The sequence below is a fragment of the Brachyhypopomus gauderio genome, chromosome 2 (genome assembly GCF_052324685.1).
Source record: "Brachyhypopomus gauderio isolate BG-103 chromosome 2, BGAUD_0.2, whole genome shotgun sequence".
NCBI classification, from domain to species: Eukaryota; Metazoa; Chordata; class Actinopteri; order Gymnotiformes; family Hypopomidae; genus Brachyhypopomus; species Brachyhypopomus gauderio.
In genome coordinates, this window is record NC_135212.1 from 37596989 (window position 1) to 37614594 (window position 17606).

Genomic DNA, 17606 nt, shown 5'->3' on the forward strand with positions numbered 1-17606 from the left:
TAGTGTCGTTGATATTTCTTGTTAGTTTTGATACGATCGCGAAGAGAAATCTAGGGTTATTTTTGTTGTTTTCTATTAGTGTTGAATAATATGAGGCTTTTATTAGGGCATGTTTATATTTGACTACAGCGTCTTTCCATGCGGTTCTAAACACTTCTAGTGAGGTGGATCTTCATTTGCGCTCCACTGTTTGAGCTGCCTGTTTTAGAAGACGAGTGTGGTCGTTATACCATGGTGCAAGCTTTTTCTCCCTAACTAATTCTGTTTTAACTGGAGCTACACTGTCTAAGGTATTGCTGAGTGTGGAATAAAACTGTTGTGTTGCCTGTTCCAATTCATTGGGCTGCAGTGGCATAGTGCTTGGTAGCTCCGGCAATATGTTTATAAATGTTGCTGCGGTGTCGGATGTGATGCGTGTGTGTGGTTTTTATATGGCGCATCTGATGTACATCGTATAAAGCTATTTCATATATCAGTAGGGAATGATCTGAAATGGCGTAATTTTGGGGGATGATTGCCAAATGTTCTATGTTTAAGTAAGTATAAAGTCTAAAGTGTGTTTACAGCGGTGAGTAGGCCCTGTCACATTTTGGGTTATACTTACTGAGTCTAGGATGGAATTGAACGCGGTTTTCAGTGGGTCTGATTCATTTTCATAATGAATGTTATCCACCACCACCATCAAAGGCTCGACTGGTGACAACAGTGGCTGGTGCACCCTAATTTCTGCTCGGCGTGAATCAACTTTCATCAGTGAACAGCACTGAGGCCCACTGGTCTTGCTTCTTGTTAGAGAACAGTAAGTTCTGAACACTGAACAGTTGGACATGTGTATTCAGCAGAAGTTTAGAGACCTGTTAAGGTTAGAGTGCATTCATCCTGAAATTTTATTTTCAGGAGCACAACTGTTGAGTTATATGCTCTCATCTATAATAATTTCTTATTATTGTTATGTTCATAGTACCTATGGGGACTTTTACTAAGTCCTTAATAAAGTGAGATACCTATGAGGACTTTTGCATCAAGCAGAATGATTTTTTCCTGCTTCTTATTTCATTTGCATATGATGTTTTAGCTGAGGAGCAAGTGATGTTCCACACCGGTGTTGGTGTTCATTAGTTCTGTTTAATACAAACAATAAGAACTCAAAACAACTTACATGATGATTCTAATACTGTAAACATGTATTGTGAAGAAACAAAAGCTTTAACAACAACAAATACATATTGCACAAACCAGACATATTGCACAGTCCAGACATGCATTAGTTGGAAATGCTCACTGTTATGACTGTCATGACTCCTTTTTCACAAAAACATTCAATAACATCAAAGGTGCTAAACAACAAAAACAACTGCATTTGTCTGCTGTGTTGAGACGTCTGCCTGTATGTGTTGAGGCCAGTAGAGCCAATACTATTCACTAAGAAAACAACTATCATTTCCTTGTTGAGGAATGTGAATGTGAGGTAGTTTCCAATATTGGTTTCTGTGACCACACAGGTGGATTCCAATTGCCATTTAAGGGAAATCCCAAACCTTGATACGCTAAATTCAGAGTAGAGATGGCACCGATCCAATACCACAGGAAAAGTGCAATGACAAACGAATTACTGAAATTTAACCAAATGTTTATTGGTAGTGAACAAACAAACGGGGTAAATTGGGTAAATTACACACACTCTGATACACTTGACTCAGCTCATGAAAGTCATGGAAATAGTTTGAGTATGTCGATCTTCACCGAGACCCCACACACAGGCTGACCATTCCTTCACTGACGGGAGTGTGGAAAGGAACATCTGCCATGTTTATGTAGGCCAGTAGAAGAGAAGGTGGCGTTGTAGTGCAGTGTTGTAGTGCAGCGCATTGTAGCACAGCGCATTCTAGTACAGCACGTTGTAGTGCATGATGTTGTATCGCAGCATGTTGTAGTACAGTGTTGTAGCGCATCGCGTTGTAGCACAACGTGTTGTAGTGCATGGTGTTGTAGCACAACGCATTGTACTGCATGGAGTGGGGCGTGATGTAGTGTCGTACATTGTAGTGCATGGTGTTGTAGCGCAGGGCATTGTAGCTCAGCTCCTTGTAGTGCATGGTGTTGTAGTGCATGGTGTTGTAGCGCAGGGCATTGTAGCTCAGCTCCTTGTAGTGCATGGTGTTGTAGCCCAGCGCGTGGTAGTGCAGCATGTTGTAGTGCATGGTGTTGTAGTGCAGCGCATTTTAGTGCAGCACATTGTAGAGCAGTTTTGTAGTGCAGCGTATTGTAGTGCAGTGCGTTGTACAGCATGGTGTTGTAGCGCAGTGCAATGTAGCTCATCACCTTGTAGTGCATGGTGTTGTAGCGCAGTGCATTGTAGCTCATCACCTTGTAGTGCATGGTGTTGTATCACAGCACGTTGTAGTGCAGCGCGTTGTAGTGACATGGTGTTGTAATGCATGGTGTAGCGCAGCATGCTGTAGTGCAGCGCATTGTAGTGCAGTACATTTTAATGTAGTTTTTTTAGCGCAGTGCATGGTGTTTTAATGCAGCCCGTTGTAGTGTGTAGTGTTGTAACACAGTGTGCTGTAGGGCGCCGGGTTGTACTGTGTCTGTAATGCCAAGGGGTGTCATGGAACAATGAGGAAGTGGATGCACATGCTGAGAAGAGCGAGATTTATTAAAGAAGAGATTTAGATAGAGATGTATTACATCCGGTAGCTCTGAAAGCCCATCGTGATGCAAGTGAAAAACGCACTGCAAATACGCAAAGCAAATGCATCAAAATGACAACGTGTGCACTTCATTTCAGAAACGCGCTGCAAATTAATCACAACACAACGGAAGTGCTTGTGGTCGAATTATTTTATGCATGGACTCTATAGGTTTTTGGCCATAAACAACAGTAGTGTTATTGCTTTGAATTACTATTTTGGTAGCTGACAGACGAGTTGTGCGGTTGTGCTTAGTGTGGCTATAGTGGCGGAACGGTTTTTCTGGGCCCGGGTTGCTCATAGACAGCTGCTGATGTCACACGCCTCTTGGCTAGTGGTGTGATGCGGTGTGCGGGCGGAAAGACGAGGCACGAAATCCAACATCACTTTATTAAGGACACAAATAGCGCAGACAGCGCACGTTTAACACTGAGACGTGTAACGTAGACAAACTCGAACAAAGCTGAGCACGGGACACTGCGTGAACGCACACTAAATAGACAGACCACATAATCTCCGCTTGATGACGAGACGAGCCACAGGTGAAACTGATTAATACACGGACACAACCACACCCACGAAGATACACAGACGCATACGACTAGACATAGACGACATAAACACACGCCCAAAGGGAAGGGGTCAGGGGCTGTACCGTAACAGGTGGGCTATATTGGGAATTGTGGTATCGATCCGATACCAAGTAAATACAGGGCCAGTATTGCCGATATCGATACCGATACTTTTTTATAATTAAGCTTCATAGATCCAAAGGATCCAAAAGATCTAGGATACAATTTCACCAAACATTGTATGTGACAACAAAATACTTCACAATCAATATTTTTGTTTAGAAACAATGGAACAGTAACAAAACAAAGTTTGCCTTAACATTAGGAAAATATATATTTTTTGAATGAATGAATGTTCAATTTATATAGCACCTATCAAGGTCGTTTTACAATTTTAACACAGGTACAAGTCTTACACAACCAATCATACACCGGTGAGAAGCGGCAGCCAATTGCACACAGCGTACTCTCTACCAGAAGCCACAGCCCCCTTGAGGACTGAATGGGGTGCAGGAAGGGGAGAGAGGACAGATCCTATTGACAAAGCACCATCCACCACTGGGCATACAAGCACACACACATTCATGCACAGACACCTGCTTTTTTATTGAACAGAGACACACAGTTACACACTCAGGGAGAATTAGTCAGGGAATGACAATTTACCTAACTTCCATGTTTTTGGACTGTGGGAGGAAACCAGAGACACCTGAGGAAACCCACGCAGAGAACATGCAAACTCCACTCAGACAGGGACTTGAACCCAAGACCCCAGTGCTAACCACCAAGCCATCGTGTTTCCTAAACAAGTAGAATACACGAAAAAATACAAAAATGAATAAAAATTATTCCCTCACTATATATCTTTTCTATTTCTTTCTTTCTGTTCATTTTTTGAAATAGAATTGTTCATAGGAAAAAAATGAATTTTCTTCCTTTAATTGCAATTGTTTTTTTCTTAAATAAAAATGACAGAAAATCATTAATAACATTTTTTTAACCTCTGTATGTTTAAAGTCTATAAATTTCATATTGTATGGATGTGTAAATATTCCTTGAAGTTAAATTGTTCATAATATTTTTTCTAGTCCACCTCTCATATTATATATATAAATAATAAAATAGTACGAATTACAGTAAACAATGCATAAACGTGATAAACGAGGGATTTCTGTACTTCTCTTCCTCTCGGACATTTCAATACTCCTGTGGCGTCTCTCTCCACACTTAGACGTGTCGACTCAAGGAAAGCGCTGATTGGGGTCAGGCTGAGCCTACCTGCATGGTTGTTTAGCTGGCGCCGCTGAGTCACGTGACGATGCAACAACAAAAGACGAGAGGGGGCGGGTCGCTGCTCCATGCTGTGTGATGCAGCCCTGCTCTTACAGACAGAGGAGATTAGCATTAGCTTGTCACGCTATGGAGATGACAGCGTGACAATCTTTCCTCTCACCAAAGCAAAGTTGAGCTGTCCGTTTTAGTCTCTCAGACTTAAAAAACTCTCCTGAAGTACCGCGACAGTCTCTTACTGGGGCTGATGATAACTGGGTACTTGCTCTCGTTTGGCTTCTCTAAGCAAACTACCACGCTAAATAATACAGGTTCTGTGTATTTGAAGCTCACCCAACTCTCCCTCCGTTAGAGAATTAAACTCAGACACTCCGCTACACGTTACTACAGTGAACTAAAAGGGTCTAGCCGACATCTATGTCAGTAATAATAATGTTGTACTCTAAAATTCTTAGAATAAACTGAATGTTAGCTGTACTCGTATCCTCTCTCTGTACGTTTTCTCTTCTCCCGCCGCAGCTTCACTCTCTCACGTTCTTCCCACCCTCTTTCTCTGGAACCAATAGGAAAACTCAAGGCGTGTCAATTTGCTAAAATATCCAATCACTGAAACTAAAATAAAACTGACAGATTCACCTAAAGTTAGAGTGTATTGAGCACATGTTTGTCCTGTCTATTTCAACCAAACTTAGGAGCTTTAACCATTTCAGTAACACATATATAACAATAAGGTTGTATTTTCCATCTTCTAACACTGTTTTACGTAAGAACAACATACAGTGATTCAGAACAGTCTCCAAATGTAGAAAAACAAACATCTTACAAAGAACAATGGAAAAAACAATCAATACCACTTCAGTATCTCTTTTTTCAAAGGGCTACATATTTCCTCACCTTTAGCGAAAGCAGTTAATGAGGTTTGAAGCGCCCCCTAGTGGGCCCGCCGGCGGGCCCAGCTGCTTTATGGCCTTATAAAACATATTAAACATTAATGAATCTCCGATTAATGTTCGGAGATAACAGCGCTCCGAACAGCGATAAATTCAAAATTTTCTATCCCATCTACATGCCTACCGAGTTTTAGACGTCTACGTGCAGCCAATCGCGAGATATCTGGCTTTGAAGTTGGCGAGAAAAGTGCACCCCGCGGGGGATCTCCCGACATATCCGTTTAAAAAACATATTTATGATGCGAGATGTCTTTGGCCCCGTCCACACGACGCCGGAGGTTTTTAAAAACTGAGGTTTTTAGCCTCCCGTGCACACGACGCCGGAGGTTTTTAAAAACAGAGGTTTTTGTCTCCGTTTTCAAAAATATCTCCGTCCACACGACACCGGAGGTTTTTAAAAACGGAGGTTTTGTCTCCGTTAGTCTCCCGTCCACACGAAAACTGAGGTTTTTGAAAACGCCTTCCAAGGTGGAGACTTTTGAAAACTCCGGTCTCGGCGTATTCGTGTGGACGGGGAAAACGCATGTTTAGGAAAACGCTGACGTCACATAGGGATTCTGCACATGTCTTTTTTTTTGTTTACATTCGTTCAGCTTGTTCAGCATGGACAGCTCCGTGATTGCTTTCGTTGTCACTGCAATTGGCGGATTATTAACATGTGTACAGTTTAATTTAATGTTACTTTCGCATTACATAACACAGCGGAGGCGCCTAAATGCGTTCAGTTTTTTCAAATTGTCATATCAAATCGTTCCCATAATCCCTTTCGTGTCATATTTGGTCGTTTAGTGTTATAATGTGCTTGTGATAAAGTGCTATGTGATGAATGTGTCTGTACAATGCAAGCTTCTAATCGATGTATGTATGAGTGTTTTTAATGTGCTTGTCAAACCTACCACCCCCGTGTGTTCGTACTCATTCGATACCCCGCACCCATTCAACGTATGTGTAAGTCCGAGTTCACAAGCATTACCCGTTGTGTTGAAACAGGGCTGCTCTCTAATAAAGAAAGCAAGTATTCAAAATGGCTCGTTCCCTGAATCAATCATCTGCACTACACGCTACATTATTGTTAACTTTGTAAATCCTGTAAAGCGCTTTGTGACAACATGTGTTGTGAAAAGCGTTATACAAATATATTTGATTTAATTTGATTCTTCAAGTGTTTTGATGTCATTCTGTGGGAAGTACGATCGCCCTCTACTGGGCTGGCATGTTAATTGCAGCGTTTCATGGCTGCGTATCCATGCTGAACAAGCTGAGCGAATGTAAACTAAAAAAAAAAGACATGCGCAGACTCACTATGTGACGTCAGCGTTTTCCTAAACATGCGTTTTCCCCGTCCACACGAATACGCCGAGACCTGAGTTTTCAAAAGTCTCCACCTTGGAAGGCGTTTTCAAAAACCTCCGTTTTCGGTTACCGAAAACGCAGTCTTCGTGTGGACGGGAGGCTAAAAACCTCCGTTTTTAAAAACCTCCGGCGTCGTGTGGACGTAGATATTTTTGAAAACGGAGACAAAAACCTCCGTTTTTAAAAACCTCCGGCGTCGTGTGGACGTAGATATTCTTGAAAACGGAGACAAAAACCTCCGGCGTCGTGTGGACGTAGATATTTTTGAAAACGGAGACAAAAACCTCCGTTTTTAAAAATCTCCGGCGTCGTGTGGACGTAGATATTTTTGAAAACGCTGATCGTGTGGACGGAGATATTTTTGAAAACGGAGACAAAAACCTCCGTTTTTAAAAACCTCCGGCGTCGTGTGGACGGGGCCTTAATGTTTTGTCACCTAAAAATCGTTTACTGCAGCTTTAATTTAAGACCTTAACATCGTATATCCGTTGTGGTTAAATACCTTTAAAAGCTTGCTCACCTCACTGCAAAATTTTGCGTAATCCACTTCCTGGATGGGACGCTCCGACAAATCTGCCCCCTAAGCGTCACCGAAACGTTTTGAAAGCTGATTTGACCTCTTATTACAAAGCTGCAGCGGTTCTGCTTTGATTTGAGTGGTTTTTATTGGTCAGAAGGGGGTAGTGACTTTGAATGACAGGTTTTACAACCTCTCACCGGCGAGGTGCGAAGGGGAGGGGGAGGTCGGCTCACCAATCAACCTACTGAGACAATCTGGCGCCTTAGAAGTGATTGAGTGTTGTTCTAACCAATAGTTTACTTCCTTCTGAAGCTAACCAGCCCTCGTTTGCCATGATTGGTGGATGATTTATTTTAAACGACGCTTCGCAACATCCCGGTTCATTTCCAATGTGGGTCCGCTAGCATAGCAACATAAGCTAACCTTTGCTAAGCTCCCCAGAACACACTGTTCGGCGAAACTGAATCAGTCATGGATCATTTTGTTCGTTTTTATTCTGATTGTGGATACTTTTGAACATCACAGAAAATAAAAGGATAAATTTTTATGGAATGTATGAGCAATTTTCGGAATTTTCGCCAACCCGGAAGTGGGAATGAACACCGGCTACGACGCGATTCTACGTACTCGTGAGTAAAAATGGATAATTTTTATAAGCGATTTTGTACAAAATATATAATCTAATACTAAACAATATATTATAAACAGTATTGGAGCTTTTGAGTGCTTCAGATACTTTTGAGATACTCGGTATCGTGTCGGATGCTACCGGAGTTGGCAACGTAAGCTTAGCTTAGCCTGTCGGGACTATATTGGACATAAATATCATAACGTACCGTTCATAATTGGACATGAAATTTATTCATTGTAATTTTCTGGTTTTCTGTAATATGTGCTTCGTTGTTGTTTGAAATAGCTCTTCGGTTTCGTGTATGGAATTTGTTAGCATGTTAGCTTAGTTGGCTATGGGTGTGTACCGGGTGTGTCTCATACTTAGCATACATTGGAATGTTGAACTTGACATACCTTAGGACAAAGTGGAATAACTTTGCAATGCTTGCATGGATCTGCTCCATTTTTTCTGTGTTATTAGAAAAGACCATAGCGAAATATATTGCAAATTTATAGACAGATTGGAATAACTATGTGAATATACATACTGGTCAATTTCAAGTTCAAGTTTTTTTGGCCATTTTCTTCTGTAATATAAGCTAGAGATGAATAAATATGTTGGTCTAACTGTCTTCTTCAGTTTGAGCCCTGAATGATCATTTTCCTATATGTACAACTTGAGATATCTAGTGTTAAAGTGTACTAGTACCATTCGCTCAAAAATGCAGCCATTGGGCTGTCAAGCGTTAAAGGGGGCCATGCGCAGTATTGAAGAAGTAAAAAAAAAACACAAAAAAGATCCCCTATTGCACACCACGATCTCACTATATTGCACGGCAAGTTATCAGATGTGAAAAAGAACATTTAAAACCAGAGATATTGTCTCGTTTTTGATGTTCTCTATGTTTATGGAGTTTACTTGCGTGGGTGTAGAAGCAAGCCGCGACAAAGACACTTGAATGCAGTTAGCCGAGTCGTTTACTGAGAATCTTCAGCAGTACAGGGCAAGGAAATAACCTACACTCACCACAGTCTTAAAGTCAATGGGATGTTGTTACAGTCTCTGTGTGGTTACGGTCTGGCTACAGGTGTTGAGGCACTCTTGCTCGGGCACAGAATGTTATTATTTTCGTCCATGCGGTGAGCTACGAGCTGCCTTCTTCATAAACCAAATTCAGACTACTGTTCTTGCTACTGCGGCTGCGCATGACTTGCAAACAACTGAACACAAAAACAGCCTAGCCAATGGCACAAAAGTAACTCCACTAACAATGTTAAACACAATTTAAAGTAAACTAAATGGTTTTAATCCGTCTACACTACACCATACGATACTGCACATAGTGTTCACCCTATATCGCACTGCAAGTCACACTAGTGGATACCCAAAGTATCAATATCCCAACTCCACACTGTTGACCCAGTACATACTGCAACCACCTTTGATAAAAAAATTTTTTATCATAAAACCACAGCAACCGGAAAGAAACATACCAGTACGTAGGAAAAGAATAAAAACATAAAAAATACAAGGAAAAGCAGCTGGCAACCCAAGTACAGTATAATCTGTGTTATAAAGTGACCAGCGTCAATCGAAGGCTAGTCGCTTGCATTAACCTGGTTAGACAAAGAAAATAAGGCATCATGTCACTAATATGCCAAATTTAAAACACCATAGGCAAGAAATATCAGACAGATATACATCGCATTATACCTTCAAGTGATCACCATACGTCCCGGGCTGTACAGTAAACACCGTCGCGGCACCGCACACCACCTCAGCTCTACTTCCAAACAATGAATATGCTACAGGGAATCACGGCGTCTCCGTGCTGGTCTCACACTTTGCAAGCATAAAGACACCATAAGCACTAGCTGGTCGCATTATATTTATAGTCAAATGCCTACACACAACCACCACGTACCTTTACCATGTGCATGCCTGATAAGAACAGTTCTTCGTCCAAGCGCGGTCACTCGTGCTGCTGTTAGCCTAGCCACACTGTTCTGCTCTAAGGACCCTGGGCTGTCTGCCTAAATACCTGAACTGCAGGACCACAGCTGCCTCTGTGATTGCCTGCTTCTTCCCCAATCCCTCACACCCACCAGAGGGCAGACCATGCTAGGGCTACATTTATATCCTGCAGTTCTCACGATGGGAAAGAGTTTTACTACAACAGGGGTGCCCAATACATCGATTGTTGATGGCGAAGGAAGTGAGTGTAGATCGCATGATATTAAAAAATAGGAGGTGAATGATGGCTATCATCTATCTGCACTGACGGTTGTATTTTGATTGACATACAGGGTAGCCAATCTGACGTCTGAACTTCTAACAACCTACGCATCCGCGTTAAACCACGCTAACCTACGCTTGTTCAGGTACCTTGCAGCGTAGCTAGCCTCCAATTTATTTCAACTAAATACAACAAAGGGTACTAAAATGAGTCCCGTAGCTGGTCTGAGTAAGAAGCCTAAAAACTACCACTTCATACAGAATAGGAGGATTTGTTTCACTATGTCATATTCTATGTGTGTTTGCCTCATCTGTCAGTGTGCCGTTGCTATTCCAAAGAAGGGAAGGGAAATTTGGAGCGGCATTTTCGGACTGTTCATAAAAACATAAGAACTAAAATCCCAGTTGTCTGGACACCAGTAATTTTTCTCACATCCGACCACTAAAGCGAAGGCAGCCACAGAAGCATCATTTCAGGTGAGCATGGGCGTGGTAGTGGGGGGAAAAGTGGATCTGACTATATGGCCCGAGTAGGGAGAGGGGCCCATTTTGCTCATGTGCCTCGTTTACTGGCATTTATAGGGGCCCACTGTCATCGAGAGTGTACAGGGCCCAGAATTTGCTGCAACGATCCTGTAGGTGAGTCACTTAATTGTTAAGCACAAGAAGTCCAAGACGGAGAGATGATAAAAGAGGCATTTGTTGAAGCTGCTGATTCCTTCCGAGACTTTAAAAACAATTGGAAATATTATCTTCAATCAAAACTCTCCAGCTATCAAGGAATACAGTCACACGGCCCTCTGAAGCCATGGCTGAGGATTTGACCCAGCAACTTTGGAAGGATATTGCAGACTGTGAGTTTTTCTTGCTACAATTAGTGATACTTTAAAATACTTTATAAATTTTAATATACAAAATACTTTATTTATCCTAAAAGGAAAAGGAAAGAAATAATACACAATATTAAATAGTAATAATAATAGAGGTGTCTTCAACTAAGGATTTTCATAGTCGAATCTGATTCGTCAGATTTTCCCTTTAGTCGACTAATAGTCGAATCTGGTTTTTTTTTTTTTTTTAATCAAGAGCACCTTAAACGGAATCCCATTCTCATTCAGGACTAAATGAGATTCAAAATTAAAAACCTAAAACACTCAGATAAATGAATAAACATGGTAGGTTGGCTTTATTCAGCTTTTATTTATTTACTTATTAATTGTTTTTAATGAAACGTTAGTGTGACGTTCGTGGGTCGACTAAGGACGAGACAAGGAATCCTCCTTATGACAGACGTCACTTTTATTTTACTCAACATATAGCGCGTAAAGCACACGGAGAACATGAAACAACACAGAGACGTGTAAACTTTAGACAACAACGAGCACAGGACACTGCGCGAGCGCACATTAAATAGACAAACCACATCAGCCCCATGTGATGACGAGACGAGCCACAGGTGAGACAGATTATCACAGGACTAAACCACAACCACGTAGATCCACTGACGTAGACGAATAGACGCGGACGACGTAAACACGTGTCCAAAAGGGAGGGGCCGGGGTCCTCAACGTGACAGTTAGAGAACATTAACATTCATTAAATATGAATATTTATATATAATTGTAATATTGGATTGTAATTGTTGGCTTGGCTTGGAATAAATTAAATCAAATCAAATCAAATCAAAATTAACAAAAAAAAGTCACCGTCACTGTGCAGTGCGCATATCGAATTGTCAGACAGGTACTGTGTAAAACCTCAAAAATATTTTAAATAAAATATGCCTTACTGAAAATATTAAAAAATTACCACACAGCAGCAAAAAAATTATAAGGAAAGGTTCAAGTAACAGGGTTTAAAAAGCAAACAACAACAAAAATGTTTATAGGCCTATTTGCAGAGACGCACCGCGACGAGATGACAAGACACAACCAAAACGACAAATGGCTGAACTGGTTTTTTTTTTGCCTTACGCGTTTTAAATAGTATGCCATGTTGGTTGTTGTGCGAAATGAAATACGTTGATGACATAACTTGCACTTTACTTTGTTTGATTCATCTTTATCTTTTTCAAAATACTCCCACACTTTTGAAGTTTTTTTTAGTAGCCATTATAAGCTCGGCTATCGTGTAGCATGTTCAGCTCCGCTCATTTGGATTGTGCAACTGCAGGGTGTGATTTATTAATGTGTAGTAAGGAAGATGCCTATTGTTAATGCGCACAAATCATTAAAAAATATTTATTAACAGAAATTATGATTTTATTTGACAAAAGGCTATATATAACGAAAACAAAGACATTTCATGTAACAACTAATGCTTAGCAGCATCCTTGGGCACCCCCATGCAGTTAGAATGGTACATTCGATTATGACGTTCATAGTCGACTAGGGGGGATAGTCGACTATAGTCGAATCAGCGACTATTGCAGGTCAGCCCTAAATAATAATAACTTAAATAATGATAATATAGGAGAAATACATTTGTTTAGCATTTTTATAGTAGGTAGATCATTTTGACTTGGTCATCTTATAAGTAGCTCGCAAGCTGAAAAGGTGTGGACACCCTTGTACTACAACATAAACCATCAGTTTTTGCAAAGAACTGTTGCTGATTGTGGTCATTAAGAGGAGGCACAGTGAGAACTCGACTGCGCGGTGCAGGCAGTGAACATCCATCAAAAGCCAAATCCACCGTATGTCATCTCCAAGGCCTCACATCCAACACGGCAACACAGTGGCTTGGTGGTTAGCACGTTTGCCTCTCAGCACTGGGGTCTTGGGTTCAAGTCCCTATCTGAGTGGAGTTTCCATGTTCTCCCTGTGTTTGCGTGGGTTTCCTCCGGGATCTCCGGTTTCCTCCCACAGTCCAAAAACATGGAGGTTAGGTAAATTGGCAGTCAACAAAAAAATTCTCCCTGAGTGTGTGTCTGTGTCTCTATGTTCAATAAAAAGTAGTGTCTGTGTGTGTGTGCTTGTATGCCCAGTGGTGGATGGTGCTCTGCCACTAGAGTCTGTCCTCTCTCCCCTTCCTGCACCCCATTCAGTCCCCCAGGGGGCTGTGGCTTCCGGTAGAGAGTACGCTGTGCGCAATTGGCTGCCGCTTCTCGCCGGTGTGTGTGTGATTGATTGTCTGTGACTTGTAACTGTGTTAAATTGTAAAGCGCCTTGGGAATCTGGAAAGGCGCTATATAAATCGAACATTCATTCATTCATTCATCCACGTCATGCAAGAGCGGCGCGTATAAGAAGTTAGGTGCTCAAGTACAAGTTAAAGTGACCCTATTGGTCATTGTCAGACTGCTGTTAGACGTTATAATTGTGAATAAGGACTTCATTCATTTTACCGTTAAAATTGAATGCTGATGTACATTCATTCTCGTCTGTTCGTGATTGTAAAAATTAAGATAACTGTAATTGTCAGTTAAGTGTTGATCAGTCGTATGTTTTTCAGTTTATCATATTTCATTCAGGAAACAGTTCATTGCAGTGTTTTTATTCTGATTATTCTGTTATCAAGGTAGTATATTCTACAGTAGCAGTATAATTAATAGAAAGGGTTCAGTTTAGACTAAAATGGCAGAAAATGGTCAATCCTTCAGGAGTGACGGGGAGAATGACATAGTAGTAGCTGCTCTCAAACCTTCATCCCAGCAGACAGTGCAACAGGAAAACCTCCAAGTAGAGGCAGAGATGCACCCAATGGCCGATGATGTGTTGCATATTGACAAGCAAGGGGGGCCTCAGAGAAGTCAATGAATCCAATCCTTAACTGCAAAAGGGCAAGAACTGCATCATAAAAGATTAATGGAACTTAAATGTTGTTTTAAGGTAAAGTACGAGAAGTGAAGATTTCTTGTAAAGGATGTCATGCAAACGCTGATTGGTCCTTGCACAATGTGATGCAAGACCTAATTTCACAGGTAAGCAATGCTGCAAAAGAGTTGAACCATGTGTATGTAGATCTGCACTGAATTAAGGTTCCGAATAACAACATGCGCCGTAGAGTGGATAAGTGTGAAACTGTTACAAGAAAGGTTGTATCAAAAATATTGGATTGGATAGAAAGAAAAGAGGCAGAAAGGGAGCCACTGGATTTGAATGACATTAAGTCAGTCTTCTCATCCATTTCTTCGATTGGGTCAAGTTCTATCTCCAGACGGTCAAAATCTCAATCAATCGATCAAATCAAATTTTATTTATATAGCGCTTTTTACAACAGTTGTTGTCACAAAGCAGCTTTACAAGTGCCGAGTCCTAGCCCCCAGTGAGCAAGCCAAGGGCGACAGTGGCAAGGAAAACTCCCTAGTTTTTTTTGCATGAGGAAGAAACCTTGAGAGGAACCAAGACTCAGGGGGGGAACCCATCCTCCTCTGGCCGACACCGATCACCATGACAACAACAACAATTTAGACAAAGAAATAAAGAAAAGGAAAAGATATAATAATGTCCATCATGGTGTAGGCTTATCCGGTCAGGCAGTAGGTGGCTGGCACAGGATGGATCGCTTTTCTCTCCTCATCTCATTTTTCCTCGAGCAGGTGGGACTAGCTAAAAAGGCAGAACCAGAAGGTAACATAGGCTTGAGTGCATTCTGAGACAATGGCAACAAACTTGAGTGACCACGAGCAGTGACAGGACGACAGCACCAGCGCCCCAGTCTACCATAAAATCCTTCGTCTATGAACCCCTGGATCTGTACCTTTATCTAAGGGGGGATGTTAATTATCAAACGTTAAACCAAATAGGTGGGTTTTCAGCCTAGACCTAAAGATTGTGACTGTGTCGGAGTCCCATACGCATTTTGGAAGGTTGTTCCAAAGCTGGGGGGCCTTATAAGAAAAGGCTCTTCCCCCTGCTGTTACCTTATTAATTTGTGGAACTAATAAAAGACCAGCACCCTGTGATCTTAGTTGACGTGGGGGTTCATAGTAGGAAATAAGTTCCTGGAGGTATTCAGGAGCAAGCCCATGCAGTGCTTTATAAGTTAATAATAGAATTTTAAAATCAATACGGAATTTAACTGGGAGCCAATGCAGGTCTGATAGGACTGGTCTAATATGCTGAAATTTTCTAGTTCTGGTCAGAACTCTGGCTGCAGCATTTTGAACTATTTGAAGTTTATTTAGATTCCTATTTGAACATCCTGACAGTAGTGAGTTACAGTAGTCTAATCTAGAGCTAACAAAGGCGTGTACCAATTTTTCTGCATCATCCTGTGATAATGCATTTCTTAACTTGGCAATGTTGCGGAGATGTAGAAAAGCTATCCTAGTAGTATTATCTATGTATTTATCAAATGATAGGTTGGAGTCGAGTATGACGCCTAGGTTTTTGGCTACTGTGCCAGGTGTAATGGGGTAGTCTGCGAGATTAAGCATTATATCTGGAATTTTCTGTCTTGAGGCCTTAGGGCCCAGGAGGAGAACTTCTATTTTGTCCTCATTAAGTTGGAGGAAGTTTAGAGACATCCAGCATTTAATATCTCTTACACAGGCCTCAATTTTTCCTAAACTGAGTCTGTCATCAGGTTTGGCTGATATGTAAAGTTGGGTGTCATCTGCATAGCATGTGAAAATTGACACCGTGTTTGTTTATAACTGTGCCCAATGGTAGCATATATAATGTAAATAATAGTGGTCCTAAAATGGAGCCTTGCGGGACCCCATATTTAACTTTTGTATGTTTGGATGGAATATTATTGAGCTCTACAAACTGATGGTGATTTGTTAAGTAAGAGTAAAACCATGAAAAGGCTGTGCCTGAGACTCCAAAACAGTGTTCTAACTGCTTTAGCAAGATCCTATGATCAATTGTGTCGAAAGCTGCACTAAGATCAAGAAGCACTAACAGCAATACATAGCCTTGATCTGAAGCAAGGAGAAGATCATTTCTTTGACTAATGCTGTTTCAGTACTGTGATGGGGCCTAAAGCCAGATTGGAACTTTTCAAATATGTGATTCCTATGCAGATTAGTGTTGTCAAAAAAATTTATATATTGATATGTATCGATACTGAACATTCTGAAACGGTACAATACTCGTTTCTCTTAAGTATCGATTCTTTTTACATAAAATGCGCTTTCGTTTGAGCCACCCAAGCTGCCGTAATGCACAGGACAGTTTGTAATGCTAAAATGGCAGCTAAAGCAAACGCAGTGCTGTTGGATTCAAAGCAGATACAGATGGAAAACCGAAGGACACGAACAAGCCAGTTTGCAAGCGGTGCTTTTGGAACATTTCAACGAAAGGCGCTAAAGCCTGGTTGAGTGACCATAGTGCTCGACTCCGGCCACCTCGCGCGATCCTCTGCGAGCGGTGGAGGCGTTTATACTTTCCGCTTTGCAGTGTTGTCCGAAACTATATATGGTAGTATAAAAGAGACACTCCTCAACAAAAGGGGAATGAACACTTACCTGACTAATTTTAATGCTGTTTTGTGTTTCAGGTTTGAAGGTGCTGGAATGTAGGCTAGAGTACTTTAAAATGCTTGAAATTGTAACTACTTCGTTTCACAACAAATATCTGTCTGACTGAACAGTTCATTTGCATTACGCTAACAAATACGAGCCTCTTGTAATTCCAGGACGAAACATGAGAGAACGTGAAGACGTTAAGATTGGGCGTTTTGAAAATAAACAACCATTAAATAATGTGGTAAAAAGTGCAATATTTCGAATCATTTCGAGTATATGTATAAATATTTAACTTAATTAATTTAACGTGCTCGGAAATATTGGTACAAGCGCTTGAATTCCACTGTAACGTCTACTCCGCCCCAACCTATGTGAGATCTTCGTGTTTCCCTTAGTTATGTTTTTTAGTTGAATATCCGTAGCGTTCTCCTGTCATGCCCCTTGATCTCGCCGCCCATTGTTAGTCTTGATCAGCTGTTTATGTTTAACTCCTTGATGTGTTTGGTTTATATTCCCGTGTGCCCAGTCTTTCCTTGTAAGTCAATTTCTGGTATTCATTGTTGCGAGAGTTGTATGTTCTGTTCCCCGTGTTTGTTATCGGATCTGCCCTTGGTGTTTAACTTTGATCATTGTATGTTCAGCATTTGGTCCTTTCGATTAGATTTGTTTCGAGTTGTTTCGCAGATCATCCTATGTTTGGTTTTGTACTCTTTATAGAGTCAACGCGTTATTGTTTCCTGATGGTTCGTTAGTGAAGTTAGTTGATTTCGCCAGGTCTGTTTTGCATTAGTCCGGTTTATTGTATTGTCCTTTTTGAATGCGTTTGTTTGTTTACTGTTTGTGTAATAACTCGTTCATATTTTTGTATTCCTTGTCGTGTCTGAGAGGTGTTGGGTAACTAGTCTGTGTACTATTGTTCACTCAAGGAGTTTTACCATTGCATTCACAGTATTTCGTTGTCTGAA

At 41.1% G+C, this 17606-nt stretch overlaps 1 long non-coding RNA gene across 1 annotated transcript; it reads right to left on the bottom strand.

The window, feature by feature from the left end:
* Nucleotides 1-1352: 1352 nt before the first annotated feature.
* On the bottom strand, nt 1353-7795 carry LOC143508896 (uncharacterized). The gene is made up of 3 exons (XR_013129525.1): nt 7379-7795; nt 4544-4641; nt 1353-4066 (listed from the first exon to the last, which is right to left on the bottom strand). It is a non-coding gene; the product is annotated as an uncharacterized LOC143508896 (long non-coding RNA).
* Nucleotides 7796-17606: the final 9811 nt, after the last annotated feature.